General features: G+C 40.2%; 1 pseudogene; it reads right to left on the reverse strand.

Moving 5' to 3' along the window:
- Window positions 1-3,542: 3,542 nt before the first annotated feature.
- LOC149221765 (putative histone H2A variant 3 pseudogene) lies at window positions 3,543-4,135 on the reverse strand (annotated as a pseudogene).
- Between the last annotated feature and the right edge of the window lie 22,787 nt (window positions 4,136-26,922).

Below are 26,922 nucleotides of genomic sequence, written 5' to 3' on the forward strand. Positions count from 1 at the left end.
TGTTGGGTGCCCCCGACTCGGACCATTGTGATGACGGATGACCTGAGGAGCTTTGCGCTCTGCCCATCGTTTGGTTCCCCATGTTGTACATGGGCTACGTGGTGTAGTAGTTGCTTTGCGGTATGGTGTTGTAAAGTGAATTACCATGAGGATTTTGATACTGGGGTATGAAGTTGCCCCCAGTATAAGCGGTGCCCCCTTGACTCATCTGAGTTTGTGAGTAGGGTGCCCCCATGGATTGGGTGGGGATCCCTTGTGGATTCCCCACCGACAATGAACTAACCATATGGATTTGACTGACAGAGGGAAAACTCATATCAATCAGCGATTGTCCGTGCATGCTTGAGAACGCGGGGGAACTATGACATTCCCCGCCGCCATGTGCATATTGGGAGTCGCCCCGGATATCTGAATTTGGGGGTTATAACCATACATTGGAGGCCGACCTTGGTTTTGGTAAACGGGAACCGTGCCCATAGTGCCACATTGAGTGTTATATGGAGCACTATATGTGGCACTAGTCGAAGGTATGCTTTGGCGCACCATAGGAGTGGAACCGAGCATCTGCTGGGTTCCACTGATAGAGGGTGTTGTGTGAGTTGTAGTACCTGCGACAAACAGGATTGTGGGGTTCCACATCGCCGGTGTTGTGATGACCGTCCAATGGGGAAGTGGTAGAGGACTCACAGTGTCTCTATAATTCCACAACCCTTGAGGTGCCAACTGAATAGATGGGAGAGTTCCTCCTAGTGAAGACTGAAGTATTGGTACGATGGGATCAATAATAGGATCCGACAGATTTGTAAGCGGAGTGTTAAAATGAGGAAGAAATCCCTCCGTGAAGAAATCCTCCGACAAATCAGAATCGTCGATCGTCCAGAACGATCCTATGTGTGATTTAGGAGACTGATTCCTCGAAGATGAGGAATCCGAGTTAGTGGATCTCGGTAGATCCTCCATAGTGAGTGGAGGAAGTCCTAACAATCGTCTGGATTAACGATGAGGGCCGGATGTAGCCACAATGATTGGTAAATTTTATCAGATAAATTTTAAAGTGATATTCTCTAAGTCTCAAAAACGATAGCACTCAGGTACCTAAAAAGAAAAAATACACTAAAAATGACAATCAACAAACAAAGTGAAATTACCTTGTCTGATAAACACCGATTACTGGAGATGAAACCCAGTCTCTCAATGAGTAATAGAGAAGGATGGAAAAATGTACGGTTGCGGTTACTTTTGAGCTTCGCTCGAACCTCAGATTGAGGGGCCAAGTACTCTTGTGAAGACGAGCACCCTCCCAAAAAATGAAGACAAAGTAGGTTCGTCCGTTTGAGGTACCAGGACAGCCTGTCCTAGTCACCTTAGGTAAGTACCTAGAAGTATTGGCCACTAGAGATACCTCAAAGCACATACATTACTGGGGGGGACATAGTCACAGACAACACACTGTGTGGGCAGGATCCCTGAGTCCCCGACTCAGTTCCGAAATCCTCGAAGGGACCCCCGTGTTAAACACACATGGAGAGCGAGAGAAATATAAAAGATAAATCATGCAATTCATTTTTTCTATTAACATGAGATATACATTTATAGTACAATACGTGACTCTTGGGTTTCAGATCCCAAGGTCTCTTGGACTGCTCTGGTCTATTCGGCTTCCACACTAACCCATTTAGGATTAGGTGTCCAACATTCCCCCCCTTAATCCGAAGGGTTATGTATGAGTCCAAGAAGAGAGCTGTAATACAAAATGTGCAAAAAATGCATGGCAGCACTAGGCTGAATGTGCTCTATGAAATGTTGGTAAAAAGGGCAGTGGTTTAAGGATGACCACCAACACTAGAACGCTTAGTGCAGTTCCCGGAACTCTTCCAAAACTGGCAAGAAACTGAAGTTTTCTGCTAGAGGAAGTGATCCTATTGTTTTAAAGAGGGAAACCTTCAACCATAAAAGGGAGGTCTCACCCCGCATAAAAGGTAAAACTTCAACCTGAAAAGGGAAGTCTCAACCTATGATGGTTTAAGGATGACCAACAAATCTGGAATGCTTAATGCAATTCCTGGAACTCTTCCAAAGCTGGCAAGAAGCTGGTGTCTTCTGCTAGAGGAAGTGTTCTCAATTTTGTTCCTGGAATGCTTCCAAAACTGGCAAGAAGCTGAAGTCTTCAGCTAGAGGAAGTGTCCCAGATTGCCAACTGAAGGCATGTTCACGGGCATCTTTGTCTCTGGCTACAACTCTGAAACTAGTGTGGTAGGTTGTGGCTTAGGCTCGCTTGATGTGACTTTGAAGCTTGTAGATGACCATCATTTTCCCCCTGTCAGATACAAGGTGAGATGATGGAGGAAACTCAACTGCAAGACTGTTCAATATTCTGGAACAAGTTCTGACATGTGTTTGGAATATCTTCTTGGCTGTTGATGCCCATTGCCAAGAAGCGATCCATCCAAGATGAATCTTTGTTCTTGCAGGACGTTTGTTTCTGAAGCATCTGTGTGAAGAATGACTGGTTTTATGACAGTGCTTACATGGTTGAAGATCAAAACAGTGATCTTTCAAATGGCCAACTCGATCACAGTGTTGGCATTTCACGATCTGTTGTTTTTGTTGTTGTTGTTGTTGCTGTAGAAGAGGGGCAGAATCTGGAACAGCTGAAGCTGAATTGTCATGAGGAGCAGGTGAACTGTCATGAATGAATCCGACACTCTGAAATTGAATGGGCTTGGCGTAGTCTGGAATATGAAAGGACAAGTCCTTGTCATATCCAAGACCAGTTCTGTGCTTGTTGTGGACAAGCTGTTCCCAAGGTCTGATGATGGGCTTGGGAAGTGCAGACTAAGTTTCTGCATCTGTATGTACAACTGCTGCTTTATTGGGTACTGAATCTGAATGAACTTGAAAAATATTGACTTGTTGTTTATGGGAGTCTGTTTCATTGCTCTGAACAGAAACAGGTTCAGAATGATGACTCCACTTGTGTAATTCTTCTTGTTGTAGCTTTGTCTCAAGCTGCAAAAACTCTATCTTTTCTTGTGCATTTTGTATACATTTTTGAATGTCAGCAATAATGTCTTTATTGATTATGATTGTGCTGTCAGCAGTGGATACGATTAGAGTTCTCAATAACTCTAATATTCTTTCAAGCTTAGCCATTTTTCTTAGCAGTGGGCAAATAAAGAATGTGAGCAATTATGCAATATCTTCTTCTACAAACAATATCAAGCCTTAATGGTGGGCTTTGGAGCAACCGTTAAGACCAACTTTCAACATATACCACTTAAAAATTTGGCTAAAAATAGTGAGCTTAAACTGTTGAAGAGAAACTCAAAAGGTAGATTCCCAATGCAAAATGGTGTATGTAAAGACATAAATAAATACTACCTCAACTTGTTTAAAAAATTGAATTCATGTCCTGTTCATGAGAACCTCAACTAGAGCTAATCCTTCCTCGCCCACAAGGCGCAACTGGTATTTTCAGTGCCTTGTTTTTAATTTCTGTCAATCTACAACACTACCTTCTTGGAGCCAGATGCCATCTGTTCTCAGCTGGGTTCATAAAATATTTCAGGGAACACTTTGATCAAAGTATCGAGCTCTTCATCCCCTCGAATAGCAAGCTGCAAATGTCTAGGGGTGATACGCTTGACCTTCAGATCTTTGCTTGCATTTCCTGCCAACTCCAAAACCTCTGCAGTCAAATACTCCAAAATAGCTGCAAAATATACAGCAGCAGTTGCTCCCACTCTGCCATTCGCAGATATACGAGATTTCAGCAGGCGGTGGATACGTCCTACTGGAAACTGGAGACCTGCACGGGATGAGCGAGAAACAGGCTTCTTCTTGTCCTTATCCTTGTTGACAGGGGCCGAGGACTTGTTCAGTACAGGAGTACTCAAACAACACGGATCATGGTTATATCTTGTTCTATGAGAGTCTAGACAACAAGCTTTGAGACATCCTTCATTGGATCAAATTTAGGGGATATATTTAGCTCGGAGTGCCAACAATTCAATTGGTTTTGGATGACTTGGAAATCCGAAAGTTTACAGTTGAATCGAACAACATGTCTCTGTGACAAAACGACTTGCAGAGCTGTATCTTGAAAACAAAGAGAGACAATGGCTTGAACCACCATTCAACATGACGATTGCATTTCTAGTTCTTCTCTTAGCGTTACCACAACACGGTGAGATATCTTGCTTGCTGCGATTTCAAAATAAAACAATCTTAACTCTCAACGGCGGGACAGGAGGAGCGACTTCAATGAGAGGAAATCCGATGACTGCATAAATATATAATTTCATATTTGATTGAAGGACATGTATGAAGAAATGTACTGCGGATTCAAGTCTGCTACAACTTATTGAACACTGCCTCTACTAATGGCAATTCACTTGAGGAAATGCTTGGTGTGGCAGCGGGGGAAGCCGATTCAATACTCAGGGAACTTCAAACCACTCTTTCGGTTCAGCAGGGAGAAATTGCTGAATTTGCTCAGCAAATGCGTGAAAGAGCCCGCACAAGTATCGAGTTAATAAATTCAATATCTGGGGCTACAATGGGTTTCTTTGAGAACTTAGCAGATCAAGCATCTAATTTTCAGCAACACATTGAGCATTCTCATGAAGTTCATGAGCAGAGTATCATTGATTTTCAGAAAGCTTACGAGGAACAATCAAGACAAGAGGAACAACAACTTATAAACGATATATCTAACCTTGTTGCAAATGCAATGGTCCAGAAAGCAAACATGGATGCTCTGAGAAGAGTATTTATCACCAGCGAGAAACCACAAGAGAAAATAATTTATCACCGACAGTAAGATCTTTTACAGGATGTCAAAGTCATTACGTGCAGCGGGGAGAACGATTTGCACTCCTTTCCAAATTTATATCATCGACTTTACATTCAAGAAACTCTAAAGCTTAATGGAAACTGGACCTTGGACAAATCCGCCTACCAAGAAATACCAATATTCGCTCAACACTCAACCGAGTCGATGGCTGTCGTATATGGACACCATGGGCAGCAAGAGAGATATGTATGTAAATACAAATATCAGTCCACTGGCAGTTACGCTTCAGCGTTTGGTTGTGAAATATACTACCCAGAAAATGAGTCTCAGGTTCAACACTTCAATACGGCTCTCATACAGCCAACCAGCCACATAAAATTTGTCCCAAAGAATGAAGCTACAGCAACAAAGACACACTCAAATATGATATCGTTCTCCTCAATACACTTCCAGAGTTCATGGTTTTGCATAGAAATGGGAGCTCGGCCTTTAAGGAGTTAGCTCCATGTCCAACATAAGAAATACGACCCACAAATAGTGTTGATGATGAGAGACTTCTTCAAAATGCAAACTCATCCCTTGGGTAGTCAGTTCCATGTCCAACTTAGAGGAAACTACTTGTCTGTACAATATTTAATACCCCCAATACGTATGCTCAAGCTAGAAAATAATGCGCAGCTCAGAAAATGAATGTACAGCCACCGGAATTAAAATCTCCGTTAGGGTTTCAGAGAGAAGAGCGCCCCCCACTGCGTTCTGGATCTCAGCGCATTTATTGACGACATTGTGATCGTTCAACCCTTCCTCTTCTTCGATCAAGAACTCACTGTAGCCATTTTTGTTGTTATTGCTAGGCGTGTGTGAGTGGTCGGGTGACACCTTAACGCAGGACACCAGAACCCACTGAATCAGAGCGAACCCGATACCAATCGAATGTCGATACCATTTAAACGCAGAGACCCTTCCATTCAATATGATTTAAATATGGAACAACGTTAAAATGTTGCACGGACGAGACAATTTATTGATAGACAATTCGCAGAGTGGGTGAATGTCTTCCAAGAGGTCTGCAGATAATTCACAAAGCGGACGTGCTTCTTTCCGTAAGGCTTCAGAAGAAACCGTCGGCCCTATTACTGCATAGCAGGCTGTGAGTCTGTTAGGGCAGAAAATACCATATACCGCATTCAGGTTGGCATGGAAAAGGCGCGTCAGAGTAATGAGCAGGACAAGCAACAGACAATGAAAACTGGCGTGGAAAGGGTAGAGCTGGCAGAGGATTTGCAGAGGAGTTATTCAATCATCAGCGCTAAAACAGGTAGTGATAGCGCTATTCAAAAAATTTAACGTACACCGCTTCTGTCTGAACAGTATGGACAGATGTGCAGCTTCGACACAGGTAATTAAGACCACATCAGCGCTATTCAAGGCAGCTCAGACACAGGTAATGAAGACCACGCTGATATAAAACATTTGAATTTGCAGATCTAGCACGCCAATTTTACTATTTCAGGATTATGGGTAGAGGTGCAGCACTGACATGCACATAAAAGGCCACAGAAAAACAAGCGGCTCTGATACCATGTTAAACACACATGGAGAGCGAGAGAAATATAAAAGATAAATCATGCAATTCATTTTTTTATTAACATGAGATATACATTTATAGTACAATACGTGACTCTTGGGTTTCATATCCCAAGGTCTCTTGGACTGCTTTGGTCTATTCGGCTTCCACACTAACCCATTTAGGATTAGGTGTCCAACACCCCATTACACAGAATGCCCAAAGGAGTTGTAAAAGAAGGCGGGCTACCTTTGATTACAATCCGATGTTGTCTCGTATTTAGCTCCGTTGTGAGTGGAGTGGTCCCAGTAATATGAGTGCAGAAGGATTTTTCACTCTTTAACGACACTAGTTTGATTTTCAACCTTGGGTAGTTGACTCACTCTCTTATCCCAAGGTTCTAATCTATCTAATGTTGGTTTTCTCTAAAAAAAGAGTATCTAATTTATTTTAGTGTACTTTTTATTTTTCTTTGGAGGGGGTGTTGACGCATGAATATTATGAGACTCTCGACTCGATAAACCGTGCAGAACTATGCTTTTTAAAAAAAAAAATCAATTTCTTATGCAAGCAAGTTTTATTTCACATGTATTACTTCACATATTCATGTATTCGTCAGTGCATCTAAAAATCATTTAACACTTATCATAACTGAAAGTTCCTTTTCTCAATATTCCCTAACAACTATTGAATCAAAACAAAGCAGCCTACAAGTATTTCGACAGAAGGAGATGTAAAGTTTATTAGCGATTCTTTCAATAAAAATTTCTTTTATGAGAGAAAAACTAGAGAATTTTCTTAAAAAGTAAATTTTAAGACACCAAATTTGTTAGCATGATACTGTTGCAAATCTTGATTCAGCCCTTGGGACAAGTTTCCCCCCTTTTGGCCCACAAAATCTCTTGAAAAACCAGGAAGTGGGAGACTAACGCTCTGTCTGTGTGTAAACAGAGCTTTAGTTTGGCCACTAATGCACCCTGTGCATAGCCAAAGAGCTTTATAAAGCTCTGTGTAGACCAGAAACCTGCGTTAGTGAGGGAAAGAGCTCAAAAATGGGCTTTTGGGATCAGTTTCTGAAGAGAAAGCAACATTGCAGGATGTAACAAGTTAGATGGTGGATCAAAGAAGGATATGAAGAAGCGGGAAACTCATAGAAGAGAGAAGAGATTTGAGAGGAGTCCAGATAACTGGGAACTAAAGTATAATCCCCAGCGGAGTCCCCAGTTCTGCTATGGGGTAAAATGCATGGGATGAAAACTACCCTCGAAAGTCTTCCCGGGACTTCTGACAGACTGTAAGGTTATATGCAAAAGTTACTTGTTACACACATGTTCATCTATCTGACATATATTGAGAGGATATGGAGAAAGGATCACCTTTGGTTCTTTCTCGATTCGCTTGGGGATCTCCGTGCGGTAAGAAGAACTCCTCCTGACTGGCTCCAAGACGATTCCTACACAAAAGAATGAAGCAAACCAATCACAACATATACTTCTGACAATTAATGAAAGAATCTGTAACAAACATATATAAATGTGTAACTTATCTACTCAACACAACAAGCATCAGAATGGACAAATAAATGCACAATATCATCGACACTTCGAGTAGTGGAACACAACCGCAGTCCTATATTCAGAATAGAAGAGTGATTGCAACAACCCTATTGAATCAACGTTCCTTATCCCTTCTTCCTCTCTCTCCCTCCTTCTTTCAGCTAGCTCCTTCAAGAATATGACAATATCACAACAACACCATGTACTATCCTTCTAAATGCTCTGACCATTGTGCAATGGCCCTTTTGTTGCTTAAATAGCAATCGATTTAGGGCTGCCCAACAGATAGTACAGATTGGAAGATGGATTAGCAGTGGAGTTCTCCCTAGTTGAAAGGGAGCGTTAAAATTGACAACTAGGGCCAAAATCCACATGGGTCATCTTATTTATGACAACTGATATTTTTCTTGGTTTCCTCTCTCCGAGAGGAGTAGGACTGATCTAAAGATCATCCGATTCTGACATGTACAAATGAAGATATGAATTTATTTATATTATGGGCAAGTTGTCAAGGTCGGCCAACAAACTTATGGAGCCTTAGAAGCCCAACAATCACGTCTATTCATCCTCAACATTTTCCTATAAATACATGATGCCTCTTCCTCATTTGAACACACTCATCTTCACACATCTCTCTCTCTCCTCATTTGATTGGGTACAGATTTCTGGGTCGCTCCTTTCTCCACATGTGCGAAGGAAAGGAAAGGCATTTTTTGTTTCAACATTGACCAGGTTTGATCGAATTTCTAGAAGGCTGTTTTGGGATGCGTTAACCAAGCGTTGACTTGTTTGACTGCATTTTTGTGAGGGTTATCTTTGATTGGGCAGGGTTCATTTCTGGGCATAGAAATTGAGGCAATCTGTTGACTGTTTGACCAACGTTGACTGTGGTTAGGGTTGACCGCAGGTTCATTGTTTGACCAGACTTTGAATGGGTTGAATTAACTGTTTTGAGGGTTGTTTCATCTTGTTGTTTGGAGGCCGAAGTTGACTGAAGTTGATGAAATATTTGAGGGTCAAATCTGCCCTGTTGACCAATGTTGAATTTTCTAGTTAGGATTCTTTTGCTACTGTTATAAATTATCAGAATTTGTAAATTTTACTATCTCTCTGCGCTGAACTATTGAAGACTATAAGAATAATTGATCAAGGGTTTCCCCACATTAGGGTTTGTCCCTGGCTGGCACCACATCTTGTGTCCTCTTGTCTTCTACTGTTTATGTTTATGTTCTATCTGCATTTTACTATGATGTTGATGTGATTGCTAAACTGGATATTGATATTGGACTAATAAAGAAATTGAAGTAAAATTGCTCTAAAGCATAGAACATACTATTGCTGTCTAAAATTAACAAATTCGGGCATACATGTGACCATCTTCCTTACATCAGGTAAGACTTTGTAATGAAGGTGAGCAAATTTTCGGTGACATACTTCTGATTGAAGAGAAGTATCGCAAGTCATTGTTCCCAACAGATTTCCTCCAACCTAATAGAGACCTTCAACCCTAAATCCAAGAATGAATGCATCTTTCGGGTTCCTTTGCAAAACACAAACCTTACTATCAACGAATGTCACCTTGAAGCCTTTATTATCCATAAGAAATAGAGACCATGTTCTTTTTCAGATCAGGTACATACAACACTTCTTGTAGATGAAGGGTTTGACCTTGATTTAAGTGAAGAGTAACAATCCCAATTCCTTTCACGGGATAAGTGGCATTATCCCCAAGTATAATCTCCATATTTGTCTTCTTTTCAATCAAGTTTGAGAGGGCCTCCTTGTACCCAGTGAAGTGCCTTGAGGCATCACTATCAATCAAACAATGATCCAATGTATTTGGAGGAGAGGCGGTGGTAAGGGCAGAAATAATACAAAATTATTTTTTCTTTTCTACAACATTAACTTCTTCATACCTGGAGTTTCTCGACTTCTTGGGAGGACGACCACTCTCATATTGAACAATGAGAGCATTCCTCTTCTTTTGATGTTGAACTTGTTGTTCCTTTGATTGCCATTGCCTTTGTAGTTGTTGTTATTGTTGTCATCATCTCTTGGAGTATCCTTCTTGTCAGGACACTCTCTAGAAAAGTGGCCAAACCTGTTGCAATTGAAGCATCTTCCTTTTCTTCCTTCTTTTAATCCCGACTTGAGCCCTTGACCTTGTCTTCTTGGACCAACATTGTTCTTCCTTTTAGCATGAGTGGAGAAAGCGGTAGGATTGTTTCCATTTGAAGGCTTGTCTCTTTCCATCATCCTTATTTATCCTTGAGTGCATCTAGCCAATAATTCATCAAATCCCAAAATCTTGTAATTGTTGAGGATGGTAGTGTTAAACACATCCCATTCTCTTGTAAGGCCTTCAAGTGCAATAAGAGTGAGCTCCCTATCACCAATAACTTCTCCAATAGATAGGATATCATTCTTGATTTTGACAATCCTCATGAAGTAGGATTGAATGGATTCTCCTCTATCCATCTTGATGTCCTTCAACTTGTTATTGGGAAAGAGAACTTGATTTGTAGTATTTACTTTGAACATCCCAACTAGCTTGTCATACATCTCCTTAGATGTTTCCAAACTAGAAATATAGGCAACCAAATGCTTGTGAATAGAATCAACAATAATTTTCTTAGATTTAACCTCACCTTTCTTGTATTTTGTTTTTGCAACAGTGGGTGCACTTGAAGGAGGCTCCACCACTCTTCCTTTGACATAGTCCATAGCATCATTTTCTTCCAAAGTCAAATACAGAGACATCTTCTATGTATGATAGTCGGATTTGTCCCTAAGCTTGTCCTCGGATTTGAAGTAAGATGTAGTCATCATTGGGACTAGTTCCAAGTTCTTGTTCAACAACTTCCCTTAGTTATTGCTTTCCCTCACTCTTGCTTGGACTTTGTCTTCACCTGAGCTCTGATACCATGTTAATTTTAGATAACAATGGTATGTTTTATGCTTAGCAAAATTTACTTCAATGTTTCTTTAGTAGCCCGATGACAATTTCCAATTATTTCTTGTAGCACTCACATTAACTTAATCACATTGACAGTAAATGCAGATAGAACATAAAACATATGTAGAAAACAAGCCAAGACAAGAGGACACCAGATTTGGTGGATGCCAGGGAAAAAACCCAATGTGGGGAAAACCATTTGATCAAATCTACTTATTATTATTCAATAGTTCAACAAAAAGATAGTACAAAAATCAAATTCATTTGCCCAATTCACAGTCAAATCAGCCTTGTCAAATTCTGCAGTCAACTGCTGTCCAATTTCAGTGCTAACCAGAAAGTCAATGCTGGTCATAACAACAACAAAAATTCACCAATGCAGCGTGGTCTTCCTTGGTCAAACTCGGCCTGAAGAGGAGGTCAAATGCAACCCAAAATAGCTCTGTCAAACTCGGTCAAAGGAGATAGAAAATATTCTATGATTTTCTGCAGTCAAAACGACAGTGAACCTGAAGTCAATGCTAGTCAAACAATCCCAAACACCTCAATTTCTATGCCAATTAATGCAGCCTCAAGAGAGTGAAATTCTGCCCCAAAAAACACATTCAAACTTGGTCGATAGCCCTCTAGTCAACGTTGGTCAATGCTGTCATGAAACTCTGAAATTTCGGCCTGCAATCTGTCCAAAAAATTCTTCCTTCATCCACACATGTGAGAGAGAAAGAGATGGTCCCCAGGTTGTATGAACCAATTAGATTAGGAGAGAGAAGAAATGATGAGTGATTGATGTCCAAATGAAGAGAGAGGTCATTCCTATTTATAAAATTCGTTGAGGGTGAAAGGACACATCTATTGGGCTTCTTGAACCTACATTAAGCTGAGGCTGACCTTAACAATTTGTGCATGATAGAAAATAAATTCAAAATTCCACTTCTGCTTGTCCGAATGAGATATTCTTTATATCAAATTTGGACCTCTCGAAAAGAAGAATCCAATGCAATAATCATATCCATCGCATGAGCTGTCCCAAGGTGGAATTGGGCCCTAGTTGCCAATTTTAACAGTTTTTCTGCACTATGGATGTTGATTATATCTATATATATGTGTGTGGGGAGAAAATACGTTTTATATTACATATAAAACAATATGTATAAAGAATACACTAGATCATCTTTGTATCATTATTGGGGTTAAGGCTATGATAAGGTCATATTAAACTGACGCTGAAATCTCTTTGGCAAATATTCTTCTGCTGAAATGTGAGCACATTGCGAGTACATCTTTTGGAATATGGAAACAGGACAACCGTAGTCATCAAATACAAACGGACAAAATAATTTCAAAATAGAAAGCAAAGCGGTAACTCGTATTCAATGCCAAAATCCAATAAAGGACATGAAAATAAGTTGATGTGAGTCACCAAGGATGGCTGCTATCCCATGAATGAATCTTTGAAGCATGATGCAAGCTTATTTTGAATACTATTTCAGCATTGGCGAGCAAATTGGTAATCCCAAAAAAAATTGCTTAATGGTCTCTAGTTTGGAGCATCGAGTATCAAGGACAACTGTGGTCAGTGAGGCTGTTTTTCTAGCTAAAACTGCACTCTCGACTAGTAATGCAATGTCATAGCACTGGATCAGCCGCAAACTAGATTTAACACATAGTGAAAATGTTGAACAATTGAATTCCAATCGAGTCGCTGAACCCAAATGGGTGCCAAGTTGGATCTCCCTCAAATAAACAGGTGGATCTGTAGATCCAGTGGTCTGGGAAGGTAAAATGCTAATGCAATGTCATAACACTGGATCAGCTGCACACTGGACTTAACGTTTAGACGGTGAAAATGTTGACAATTGAATTCCAATCGAGTAACTGAACCCCCAATTCACTTCTATTGTGCTTATATGTAGAATCTTTCCCGTGTCCCTTGGTACAGCTGACAGAGCATCGCCTTAGCTCTTCGGTCCCTTTTCCCGAGAGTCGTCTCTTCGATTTGCGAGAGGGGAACAATGGGAATGGGAACTGCCTCAGTCCAATCTCATAAAGACTGTCAGTAAACTTTGCCAACTCAGTTTAGCCCCAATCACATCACATTAAACTTGTCAGACGATGGCTTCTCTCAACTACAAACAACTGCAGCATTTAATTCAGCTGGGTATGGGTCATGGGCCATGGCTTTTCAACTGAGGAAAACAAACAAGCGGCTTTAGGCATTAAAATGGCTTCTACCAAAAACAAATGAGCAAGCAAGCTTCCCTCATACCAACATTCATAAGGCTGTCCTTCCTTTAGTTGCTTTAATTAATTAATTTTAACTAATAATTGTCAGATATTTAGTAAGAGGTTTGGCCAGTCGTGGTTTTCCACACTAGTGTTACAGTCACAATTGTCATTACAATATAACAGGGGTAACATGAGGGATGTTACACGAGGCGCTAAAGATAATATCATAAATGTGAATGCTTTGCAACTAGAATCTCGATGTGTTTCCCATGAGAAATCCCATGGATAATTAAAGAGTTCCAATCAGCATTACCATCAATGTGTTGAATGGCCCACTTTGCTGTCAGGGTTTTACCCTTAGTAGGTAACCCCACAGACCGCCTGACTGCTTGTCAGGCAGCCAGAGACCTGTTTTCACCCACAAGTTTACCAATAATTCCTGAACATCCCTCATATTTTGGAAGGATGTAGATATGCCAGGGAACTAAAAGAGGGCATCTTTTACCACCATACTTAACACATAGAAATGATTTGAGAAAATTCTTAAGCTTTATCAAAGTGAGACAAGATTAGAGGACAACAATAAACATGATATGTATGACTAGAGTGCATGACTCTAGAATTAAGTCATTTTCAGCAATAGAGAGATCTTTAGATTACCACTATTGAAGTTTACAAGCACCAAATCCATAGCGGTGGGAGAAAACCCAATCCCAAAAACCGTGCCAAGACATTTAACAATATCTGGGTCTATCAGACCGTTTTGGTCTCGTGGACGTCATTAAAATTATTCAATTCTTCAATTCAATTCAATTCAATAGGAATGTGTTTCTAATTAAGAGGGATCTCGTTAGGAGAAATGATCCAATGCTCTGTTTTCTAACTGCATTGGAAGAAACACAGGTAGTGTCTAAGCAGGGGAAAGTGCACTCAACACATCTTTGGTCTAGGCACACTGGAAAAAATGAATCATCAACAAAGTCATTATTTATTACCTCTAAACCTCATGGAATTTTGATGCCACAAACGAGTCCTTACATATTCACTGCTTCAAGGAGTTAGAAAGGATGTATGTTGCAATAACATATAGATATGGAGTAAACGTGCAACCTTGTTTGTGAAAATGATGCAAGAAAATACAAGAAAAAAAAGCAATAGAAGAAGCATCCAAAAGCAATGTGGAAACCATGTTTTTGAAGAGAGCCAAATCCCAAACATCATAAGTTAAAGAAAAGCCCCAATAAATTCTGTCATAACCTCACTTGAACTGTTTCTTGAGCCCATTCAAGTGATTCTCAAACAACGATGATAATATCTAGAATAAACTTGCACAAACCCTGTTTGTTTTGGTAAAACAATCTAAGAAGCGATCAATTGTATTAAAAAGAGTAAGAAGGATCCTTCCGCTGACAATATTGCTTGCCACTTTTTGGGGGGATTAGTTTTATTAGACCCTGACCAATGGATTCAAATAATCTTCCTTGAGAAAAGTTCTGTCACTATTTTCAATAAGCCATGCCAATCAACTCCCACATAGCAATATTGAAGTCACAGTGGAGGTTGTCCAAGCATGGGGATTTGTTGACGGTTCTGGACCCACCAACATGTCAGGGGATCTCCTTGGTAAGAAGTCCCAACTAGACCTCAAACCATTTGGTGTAGGAGTCCCAGCAGTGGGTCCTACAGTATCACCTTGACTGCGATGGTGTGTAGAGGCAAGTAAGATATCCCTATTGGAAGTAAGGGTGTGACATATGTAGTAAGTCAAGGAAGGTGCATGAGTGATTCTAATGCACGGGGGGTGAGGTGAGTGCACCCCTTGGAAACCTGTGAAAGTGCGGAGTTAATAAGGGAATACAGGAGCAAAGATGCATCACAAACGGGAAAGCAAGTGAGCTAGCAATCCAAAGTGATGGTTAAACCGACAACACATTTCAGTAAGATTCATACATACTTATATAGGAAAGCCATACATGCATGCGTAAGCAAACAGATACATATATTATTAGAGTAGACAAGTTAGCTGAAATACAATAACAACATATGCATTAAACATGTTGGCTCTGTTATATTAAGAAGTGAAAGTTTCAGTCATACAATACAACCCTGACCAACCACTAGTTTTGACAGCAGAATGTTCTAGCCACTGCTGCCTACTCCTCCAAAGAGATATACTGTCTAAGCTTTCTCTAAGATACTCCTATTGGAATCTTGGCTGACAAAAAGCTAATACAATGAGTTATGAGGGACTATATATAGCAAATGGTGGGGTGGCCCTTGACATTCCCCTTTGTGATTGTTCACCTACCATCATGACTCTTCAACTACTCTATGACCGTTACATTCAACTATCGACACTTGAACTTCCACTTGACAAGATGTTACATACAATCTGCGCATGTACCCACGTGAGACAAAATAGGCTTGCGAAAGCCATGCAATACATCACTAACACTTGGGCCATTGTGATAAGACCAACTCTTTGACATCCTTGCGATGATTGACAGTGGTGAACTGATGCCAAGCTTGGTCATTCGTGATGGTGTCCGTGCGCTCAATGGTGACATCCTGCTGAAAGCGAAATCTTGCCTCCGTTGCATCCAGGTACACTAATATGGCCCCTCTGTCTAACTCGTTTGATAGCATGTGCATCATTGACTTGAGTGTGGTTGGACCAACAACATATTGATGCACAATCTCTATGCTAATCTTCAAGTGTGTGTTGGTGACCATGCAAATCAACTTGTTGAAGTACATGTTCAACTCCAGTCAGACTTGCTTCTTGTCTTAGCCTTGGTGAGTGTGCCAAATGGGTGGGATTGCACACGTGCGCACAATGACATGCATGTTCGTGAATTACCTTGCATGCGATCAACAACATTGCTCACCTTGTCTGCTATGTGCCAGCCACTGGGATGGATCTATAACTTATACGGGCACAGTTTCATCTGTCTGTGCATGTTGCACCCCCTGTTGTACCTGTTCATGCTAAAACTCATTCTCTCATCTGTGCAATTCCTTTTCTTCTTTGAGATGCTTCTTCAACACATGAAACTCCTTCTCTGTTTCTCTCTCTGCCTTCGCGCGATCTTCATGTCCCGCCATCACCTCATAGCTTCAATCTCAAAAGCTTATTTCATCATGAGTGGATCTGCTTTGAACTTGCAGCTTTGCTCTGCCTCTATGCCGTCAACAACCTTCCTCTTACATTCGTCGCGTGCAGGTGTGCTACCTTCTGCTGCGGCTGATGGTGCTGCTCCCTGTGATGTCGTTTCCATTCATCTTGATATCCTTGTCCATGAACAACTTGATGTCATCGTGGATAGGTAAGTTCATAGACACTTGATCGATTTCATCCCTAGTTGTGCTCTTAACTGTGTCTTTGACTCTGCTCTCTTGGAAGCCATTGTACCTGTGCTGTTGCGAGGCGGATGACACCTGTGATACCTGGAGACATAACAACACTCATGGTAAGCAATCTATCAGTGGAAAACAAAAACAAACTAGAGGACTGACATGCAACATACCTATGTGACTGTCGATGAAGATTGCGCAATTTTCACCGGGAGGCTCAGAGACTGACTGCCAAGACTGCAGACGACACAGTTCGAGCTACCAGGAGGCTAACTGACTGCTGGAACTGTGCAATTGATAGTCCAGTCTGGCCTGCTGAGGAATGAAACTGCGCAATGCGCAATTTCAATCAACAATGACGTGCAACCAACAAGCTGCATTATGCAGTTTTTGGGGCTAGTAGGACACTCTCTCCAAGAATTGCGAAATGAAAGCTTGGAGGTTAGTGCTAGAATAGACTTGCGTAATTTCTGGAGGGAAGGCAAAGACTTTGCTTCTGGAAATGTGTAGTGCTAGCTGGGCAAGGTAGCCCAGACAGACCGACGGGTGACTGACAACATGAGAAGTATGAATGCATGATGAGATGAGTGCAAACAAGAGTTAATGATTATGGATGCAAAAAATAAGTGCATGATTCAAAAAATGGGACAACATGCATGCGAGTGAAGCAGGTTATTACGATGGTGACCGTCAAAGAAAAAACAATGTTATGCATGCGACAACATTGAGATGCAAAAGAAAAATGAAACAATGCTTGTATAATCTAACATGCATGCAAACGACATCAAACGTTCACAGAAATCAAGTAGACAAAACTCACACAATTCGAACACAAAAAGCGACAGAAACGCAGTGCAAGACATGCGAAGCGGGCTTACCCCGAAACAACTGAGTTGAATGTGCTGACGACTCCTAGATGCGATGTGGGATGTCAGATTTGCAAGATCGATGTGAGGAATGAGCTCTGCAGTGTCTGGAAAATGAGTTTTGATAAAATCGAGGTTATGATGCGCATGCCATAAATCTAGGAAAAGAGACACTTGGCGAGAGGTTTCTAAAGTGATCCATGCATATAACCTCCAACTACTAATAGATCCCTAAATCTAGGGATGCCTTTTCATGCTACTTTAGGAAAAGCAATCCATGCTTGCAAATCAGTTTTGCTTGGTCCCAGAGGGAACCGGTCAACCTGAAGGCACATGCATTGGTCTGTGATCCTGGGAGAGGGATTTGCGCAGTTTCTGGGCTGAGCAGAGATGGTTATCCTAGAGGGATTGTGCAATTTCTGGGAGAAACATGTGAATGTCTCCTAGGATTGCACAATTTCTCGGTTGAGCAGCTGTCCTGGGTCAAACTGCGCAATTTTCTCAAGGAAGCTTGTCTAACTGCATTGCATAATTTCTGAACCTAGAGGACTGCTTACTTGATTTGCGCAATTTCTGCTAGCTGCTGGGCTAGCTGTCCCAAAGGGATCGCACAATTTCTAGGAGCAACAGGTGACTACTGCCTAGAATTATGAAATTTCTAGGTTGAGCAGCTATCTGTTGTGGCCACCAACAACCCCTTTTCTTATTTAGTATTAGCAATAAGACTAGATAAGTGGGGACCCTTAGTAAAAAATTTAAAATTTTTGATTAAAGCTCATGTATTATACTCCTTAAAAAAATATCGCATTGCGCGAAGAAGATAGGACATTTCCTTGTGAGTAGAATGATAAACTGCGAGAATGCGACGCGAAATCCATCACATCGCATGCATTAAGAAACCCTCATAAACGAAAACTTTAAGAAATCACCGACGACCGATATGCGACATCGCATATCGCAACATCGCAAAAACAACACATAACTATTTAACGAGTTGTAATAATCTGCGATCCTGCGATAATGCGATACTGCGATCGGCGATATTGCGATCACACGAAACAACAATCTGCGATAATGCGATAATCGTGATCGGCTAACCTTGCGATAACACATATTGATAAAATGCGATAACGCGATGATGCGATGCGAATCGCAGAAATCGTCCATCGCAGATTTTCCTCGGCTCAACACTCAAGAAAAATTGAATACACGCATTAATGAAAATTAATGAATGTACACCAAGTGTTAATGAAAGACAGTTTTGTGTTTTTCGAAGAGTTAGTTCACGTCAGGTGGCATGTTTTTGTACATCCGTAGAGCTCATAGCTTTCTTATCAATTTTTATTATCATTACGGTCTCCTTATGTGTAAACTGTAGGAAGGAAAGATAAAAACAATATGAAGCAATGTGCAGGTAGCGATTAAGGAAAAAGGTAAAGCTCCGATGCTCAGAAGCAGAGAAGAAATGCCCTCATGAACGTATGCCACATGCAACAGAGCCGCAAATTTCTGAGCACTACTGAGCTATTCATTTACAGATCTATCAGTCAGAGCCATGGTTCAGTGAATGGGTAAACAATGCTGATATAAACATGCGATTTAATGCTCAAGGGTAGAAGTTCACAAAAGCAGTATGTTTGCAAAATTTTAAAGCTTATACCGGATAAAGGAAAGGCGCTAAAGGCGAAAACCGCACCAGAAAGGCCCGGATCAAAGAACGGAGGCAGTTTTCGATGCGTGATTAGCCCCTAGCACTAATCGCGCATCGCTGGAAAAATTGCTCAAAAAGCAAAGTCATTAACTGCTTAAGTCACTCGTAAGCCCGAAAACGCAAGAAATCAAAAGCAGAGGCAATTTGAGGGTTAACCAAGTGGAATTTGGGTTATTACTGAGCATACACAGTAAATCCACATAGCCAGAAATGATTCTAAAGCGTATCTACTATTTTACCGGAAAAAATGGTGCCAGCGCTTGGCATTTCTGTTTGCTTAGCTCAACCAAAAGAGGAAGATAGTTAGCTGACTCTACCCAGGTAAATATTGAATGCTCGCAACATTAAGGAGCAAATACAGAAATAGTTAGATATTAGATTTAATTTTTAGAAATAATTTTGCTTAGAAAAAGGGCGGTCATTTAAACCGTATCCTGAATATGTGTAATTAAGTTAGTTAGTTAGTAGTATTTAAACCCTTCTCATGCATTTAGAGAAGGGTCCAGAAATTTATCAAAAACTTGTCCTCAGAACATGCACTTTTGCACCCTCCGAGAAGGTTTTGGTGAATGAATGGATCAAGATTTGTTGATGTTTGCATTTGATATCTGCTACTGATGTTGCACTTCTGTACTCTTAGTAGATGTTAGAGCAAGGAGAAATAAATCATTATTGCTTGAAGCTTATGAGTAGGACCAGTCATAAATGGTACTTTTATCTCTTGACCATTTCTGCTTATATGTTAAAGTGGTATACAGTTTTTAGTTGTTTATATGTTATTGCATGAATGCTTGAGTTACCATTTGACACTTTTGTACGGTGGAACTATTTATTTATGTGTAATGTATGAATAGCTTATTATGCGATATGCTGTTCATAACTATTTTGCCTAACTTTTTATGCGAAATAGTTCATCTTAATTGATTTCCTTTCTTATAATCGCTGAATGATATTTATTACCAGTTGTTATATGAAATCTCTTTAGATCGCATAATAGAAGAGTTACATCCCGGGTTAGCATAGATTAGATGTGTTGTTTTTATTAGATTACCATAGCATAGAATTAGATTAAAGTTTGAATTAGGATAGCTTAGATAGTTACTATTAGATCAGCAACATCCAATTCTACACACACACACCCATAGATTGAGAAACTGGTTCCATTATCCCCAGTCGGACCCGCTATACCAAACGGATAAGGAGCTTCCAACCAAGGTCCGGATCGGGCGGGTATCCCCCTTGTTGTCGACTTGATTTTTGGGGCTTCAACATATTTGGCGCTAGAAGGAGGGCCTGAACTATGAATGGCAAGTAAATCCAAATCTGAATACCATTCTGAGAGTAAATCGCTCTCATCATCTCCCCCGACTTCCTCATTACATTTAAATCCAGAGTCAGAAGTCGCTCGAGTATCAACCGCTGCTATGCACCCTGATATTTCAGACCAATCTACCATTGAACCTCCTGAAGTCGAATCCCTGATTCACAAACTTCAACGATTTTCCATCTCTCCTCAGAGGTCTGATAAATCCCAAGGCAACGTGACTTCGCAGTACAACCCTGCTCATCCCCTAACCAGGCTAAAGAGTGAAAAGTTTGGCGTTAAGCCAACCGAATTACCTCTTCCCACCAGGAAAAGAGCAAGGAAATCACCGCAAGAGTCTGACAGTGAGACTCTTTCGTCCACATCATCCATCTCAAATACTTCACCGCGAAGTCAACCATCCATACCTCCACTTCAGATCATCGTTCATCCGTCCACTGGAACTCCCACAACCCCTCTTCAATCATCTACGATCATAGTATCCTCATCCTCCCAGCCACAGGCATCATCTTCTGCACTTTCCTCTGTTAGCAGTTCAACGATGGCCCAGTCTCCATGGAACAACCCTAGGGCAGTCTTAATGCCTGCACCCTTGAGTCAAATACCGGCCCATCCTAAGAAATGGCTGCCCAAATTCAATCCCGAGGCAGGTATGCTAGCAGAAGAGCACATAAATAACTTCATGCTTTCCATTAATCTCAATGGGGTTACTAATGAAGATGCTGTTGTTCGGCTTTTTCCCTATACACTGCAAGGGATAGCCGGGTCATGGTACTTTTCATTACCCTCCGGATCCATTACAAGTTGGGATATCTTCCAGGACCAATTCCTAACCAAGTTTGGTGATGACAGATCAATGGCAACGTTAATCAATGACCTATCCAATCTTAAAGCCGAAGCTAGAGAGCCTATTAAGGATTTCAATTTACGGTTCAACAAAATTTTCAACAAAATTCCTACTGCTTCTCAGCCCAGTGAAGAAGTGCGATGCGAATGGTATATTACCGCTTTGCCATCAAACATAGCCATCTTCGTGGACAGGGCAAATAAAACAACCTTAGCTGAAAACATGAAAGAGGCGATAGCAGTAGAAAAACGAATAATAGCCCTGGAAAAGAGATCCGCGATAGAGGAACGTAAGTCCAAAAAAGTCACCTTCAAGGAAGACTCCAAGAAGAAACAACCAAAAGATCCTTTTGATTTAGAAGGATTGTAGAAAGTTCTAAAGACCATGTCCAATGAGATGGTCGACATAAAAAAGCAAGTAGCGGAAACTTCTTCGAAAAAGCCCTACAGAGCTTTTAAAAGAGGTCCTTCAACGGATGCAAAGCCACCCAATGCCATTTCAAATGCTGAATCCGAGGAAGAGGAAGAGGAAATTGCCACTGAAGGGTAGACTGATGACGAAGAAGTTGTGGAATTACAAGGAATGTGGGACTTCATCCTCCCATAAGAGGAAGATCAAGAAGTATTTCCAGTTAGCACACGAAGTAAAAATCAGCTTGATCCTCCCCAAACTACCCCTAAGAAAAAGAGCGCAAGCTCTCCAACAAATGATAAAGTCGCAACAAAGAAAACGACATCCAAAGCGACTCAAACTAGCCCAGTTCAAGCAGATGAAACGACTCCACCAAAAACACTAATAGTGTTGGATGAAATGGAGTACAATATTATTGATGACATGAAAAATACTAGGGCTAATATCACCCTTTACGCACTGAGCAAATTGAAACATCAACAGAAGATAATGATGAAAGAATTATATGCTGTGCCAATTGCACCTTTTCCTGCCGCCGTACTTTCTCAAGCTTCCCACAACATGGGAAGACCTCCAACGAACGCGATCAGTAAGATTGACCCAAATGACATCGCCTTGATTGGAGGAAGATCAAGATCTCACAGTCCCCGTTTCTCCTTACTTATGAAATCTTCAATAAAAATGTGCACAATTGTTTAGTAGATTCCGGTGCTTCATCGAATATTTTACCCAAATCTATATGTGCCAAATTAAATGTTCAACCACAGAAATCCGCAGTGCGCATAGTTCAGCTCGATCGATCTCAAGTCGAAGTGATCGGCGAACTAAATCAAGTAACCATAAGATTTTCATCCAACCCGAAGGTATGTTAGGTTATTGACATTCTAGTTGCTGACATCCCAGAATTCTATGACTTAATCCCTAGCAGGGATTGGTCAGAAAAACTCCATGGATACTTCACAACTGATTGGTCGCACATGTGGCTGCCCTACAATGGTAAACCGAATCAAATAAAAGTTGAACGAGAGCTACACCAGAAGTACATAGTAACGGAGTTAGAAGGAAAAAATGAGCCGGTAGCATATAACAACAGTATCATTGGCAATTACTCGGTAGATTCCTTCCTCGGCAATTTCAATGCTCATGCGTCACCTTATTTAGAAAATTCTGTTTTGTCCCAAGTTGAGAATTTTTCTCGAACTGATAGTTCGAAGTGTATTAATTTTTTAGATAAAACTGTAAATACATCTTTGTTTTGGAAATTATTTTTTGATGGCTCTAGATCTAACGAAGGAGCAGGAGCCGGATGCGTTCTGATTAGTCCAGAAGGAGAAAAGATCATGCTCACATGCAGACTCGAATTTGATTGCACAAATAATACAACAGAATACGAGGCTTTGGTTCAAGGCCTGTACAAGGCAATCGGGTTAGATGTCAAGTATCTTCAAGTCTTTGGAGACTCTGAGATTGTGGTTAAGCATGTACGTAACACTATACATTGCTTATCAGGTCACTTAAAACACTATCAATCTTTAGTACAAGATCTGACTGAGCATTTCATAGTGTTTAATATTTCTTCAATCCTTAGACTCCAAAACGCAAGTGTAGACCTTTTGGCTAACGTAGCTTCTAAGCTTATTCCCTCCGAAGATTTTAGTCCAAATAGATTCTCAATAGAATTAATCTTTAGACCATCCATTCCTGACAACATCACAAATTGGAGAGTATTCAATGATGATCCAGATATCGTAAATTTCCTCACATCTAAAGGATCCTACTCCAATCAAATAATCGACGAAGACCAGCACGATCGACAATTGCAACAAAACAGCACTAATAATGCTATACCAAAGTCGGTGGTTAAGTTAGAAGACTTATACGATTTGAAAGATCAGTTTAAGAGGTCTACCAATTCAAAACTCTATAGTTCAACTTTGAACTCCGAATTAGTAAACCTAGGGACCGATGCTAAACCACAAAACATTAATCTAGGCCTTGGCCTAGCCCCTGAAGAGAAACTAGCGTATATTCGTCTTTTGAGACAATATAAAAATGTTTTTTCTTGGAATTATGATGAGCTGAAAACATACGACACTTCTATCATCCAGCATACTATTCCTATGATTGATAACGAAAAACCTGTCCAACAAAAACTGAGAAAGATCCACCCCAATTTAGAAAATCAGATAAAAATCGAGCTGAACGAGTTACTGAAAGCCAGGATAATCTTCCCCGTCAAACATTCCAATTGGGTCTCCAATATGGTATCCGTTAGAAAGAAAAACGGAGACATTAGGATTTTCATTGACTTTCGAAATCTTAACAAAGCCTGTCAAAAAGACAATTTTCCTCTTCCACCTATGGAGCAAATACTGCAGGCGGTGGCAGGTTCAGAACTAATGTCTTTCTTGGATGGATTTTCAGGGTACAATCAAGTGTTGGTACATCCTGATGATCAGTTGAAAACCACATTTAGAACTAAATGGGGCACATATGCATATCGGAAGATGCCATTTGGTTTGATTAATGCTGGTGCTACATTTCAGAGAGCCATGGACACCGCATTCAAAGGTTTAGTCAATAAATCTGTAGTAATTTATTTGGATGATATAACATTGTACTCCAAGAAGCGAAGCGACCATCTCAAAGACCTGAAACAATTCTTTCTACGGTGTTTAAGGTATGGAATTTCACTTAACCCAAAGAAATCTTTTTTCGCATTAAGTGAAGGGAAACTTCTAGGATTCATAGTGTCAAAGTCCGGTATTCACATTGATCCTGACAGAATCAAAGAAATTTCTGAAATATCCCTACCCCATAACAAAAAAGCCATGCAATCTTTCCTTGGTCAAATCAATTTTGTAAAGAGATTCGTTCCAGATTTTTCCCGAATCGTGTCTCCTTTGCAGACCATGATTAAAAAGAATTCAAATTTTAAATGGGGTCAAGATGAACATGAAGCATTCAACCTGATTAAGCAAGCTATTATTAATGCTCCATCTTTAGCAACCCCGAATTTTTCAGAATCTTTTATTTTATATACATTTTCCTCAGATGAGTCATATGCCGCGATACTAACTCAAGCGAATCAAGTAAAAGCGGAAGCTCCAATTGCGTTTTTTAGCTCAAATTTACAAGGTGCTGAACTAAATTATTCTGACGTAGAGAAACAGGCTTATGCTGTTTTCAAAGCGGTCAAATACTTCAGACCTTTCTTACTTAAAACCCATACTAAGATCATAGTACCATTTCCAGCGGTAAGGAATCTTCTAGTGCAGAAGGATGTGGGTGAGAAAAGGGCCAATTGGATTACTGCCTTACAGGAATACGACCTTGAGATAAAACCAACAAACATTGTAAGAGGTCAAGGCTTCTGCAAAATGCTGGCCGGAGCATCGCAAATTTCTGAAACTCCATCTGAAGAGGTACAAATGGGTGAGGTAAGCCTAAACGAAGCAGAATCATTATATGCTGATATCATTTATTATCTTAAGCACGGGTATGCTCCTTCACACCTTGATCATACTAAGAAAAGAGCTCTAAGATTGAAAGCTAAACAATATCAGCTCATAAATGATATTCTTTTCAGGAAAAATTATGATTCTGTTCTTCTTAGGTGTCTTGAAAAAACTGAAGCTGAAAAAGTTTTGCAGGAACTCCATGATGGGCCAGCAGGCGGACACTATACTGGAGATGCTACTGCACATAAAATCTTACGCGCAGGATATTACTGGCCCATGCTGTTCAAAGACTCACACAGTTACGTGAGAAGATGTCAAGTCTGCCAAACTACTGCTGGGAGAAAAAAGAAGCCGTCCCTGCCACTACAGCCGGTAAACATCGAACAACCTTTCAGTCAGTGGGGCTTGGACATAATAGGAGAGATCGTTCCTCACTCTTCTAAGCATCATAGATACATCCTCACGGCAACAGATTATTTCACAAAATGGGTAGAAGCAGTTCCACTCAAGACAACTAATTCTGAAAATATTATTGAATTCATAGATCAATTTATAATCACTAGGTTTGGATTTCCATCTGCTTTAATGTTTGACAATGCATCATACTTTTCTGGAAATGCAATGACTGATTTTGCACTTAAAAGAGGATTCAAACTTAAATATTCAGCCAATTACTATCCGCAAGGTAATGGGTTAGCTGAGTCAACAAATAAAAACCTAATTAGGATTATTAAAAGAACAGTTGACCAGAATCAAAAGAATTGGCACAAAGCTTTGGTATATGCTTTATGGGCAGATAGGATAACGCAAAAAGCTTCAATCAACACTTCTCCCTTTAATTTAGTTTATGGGAAAGAAGTGGTTCTTTCAACTCACTTAGCCATTCCCTCTTTGTCTTTAGTACAATACATTGATGAAGTACCCACTTCCTCCTTACAGCTGAGACAAATGGAAATAATTAAATTAGAAGAACAATGAGAACAAGCTAAGAAAATGCATGCTCATCATCAAGCGCTTGTAAAATCCTCTTTTGATTCAAACATAATGAACAGAAAAGATTTTCAGATGGGAGATTTAGTTTTAAAGTGGGATAAGGCTCATGAAGAAAAAGGCAAACACACAAAATCTCAAAGGATGTGGCTTGGTCCTTTTCAGATTGTTGAAGTCATAGGTCCATCAACATTTGTGTTACAGGATTTAGCAGGTAGGAGGGATCCTTTGCCTGTTAATGGAAAAGTTCTCAAGAAATATTTTCCATAGAAGACTATTCTTCTATTTTTTGTAGAATAGTTTTTATTTTCATAATAAAACCAGTTGTGAGTGGTTACATTAGGTATTTACGAAAAAAAAACACCTATTCTCTTTCAGATTTTGAGCTTTTCGCTTGTATAAATAGCAAATCTTTTGGAAAATTGATATTTATTATTGACAGATACAGTTAAAAAAACTTTAGCCTAGATATGATACAAGTTTCAACTTCAAAGAATTTGATGAAAGCAACCTTTAGTGAAGAAATTGTTTTATATCAGCATAATGAAAGGTATCAATAACAAAATGAAGATTCTCTGTAGAACAGCTGTTTCCAAAAACTCTATTATTGTCGTCTAGAGCCATCTTAAGGAAACGATGACTTCCTCCCTGCTAAAGGAAAATCGCAGCTTTCAGAGGGATAATCCAAGGATACACTATATCTTGAAGAATAAGAGGTCTCATCACGAGCCGGCTTATCATGATCACAGATATCATAACTTGCTGACTTTGCCAATACTGTCCACCACAACAGGGAAATGACTCAAGATTATTGCAATCAAAAGACAAGGGGTCTCATCACAAGACAGCTTGTTCAGC

Source organism: Pinus tabuliformis, chromosome Q (assembly GCF_031772625.1).
Source record: "Pinus tabuliformis cultivar Carrire ecotype Pingquan chromosome Q, CPIR1, whole genome shotgun sequence".
Classification (NCBI taxonomy): Eukaryota; Viridiplantae; Streptophyta; class Pinopsida; order Pinales; family Pinaceae; genus Pinus; species Pinus tabuliformis.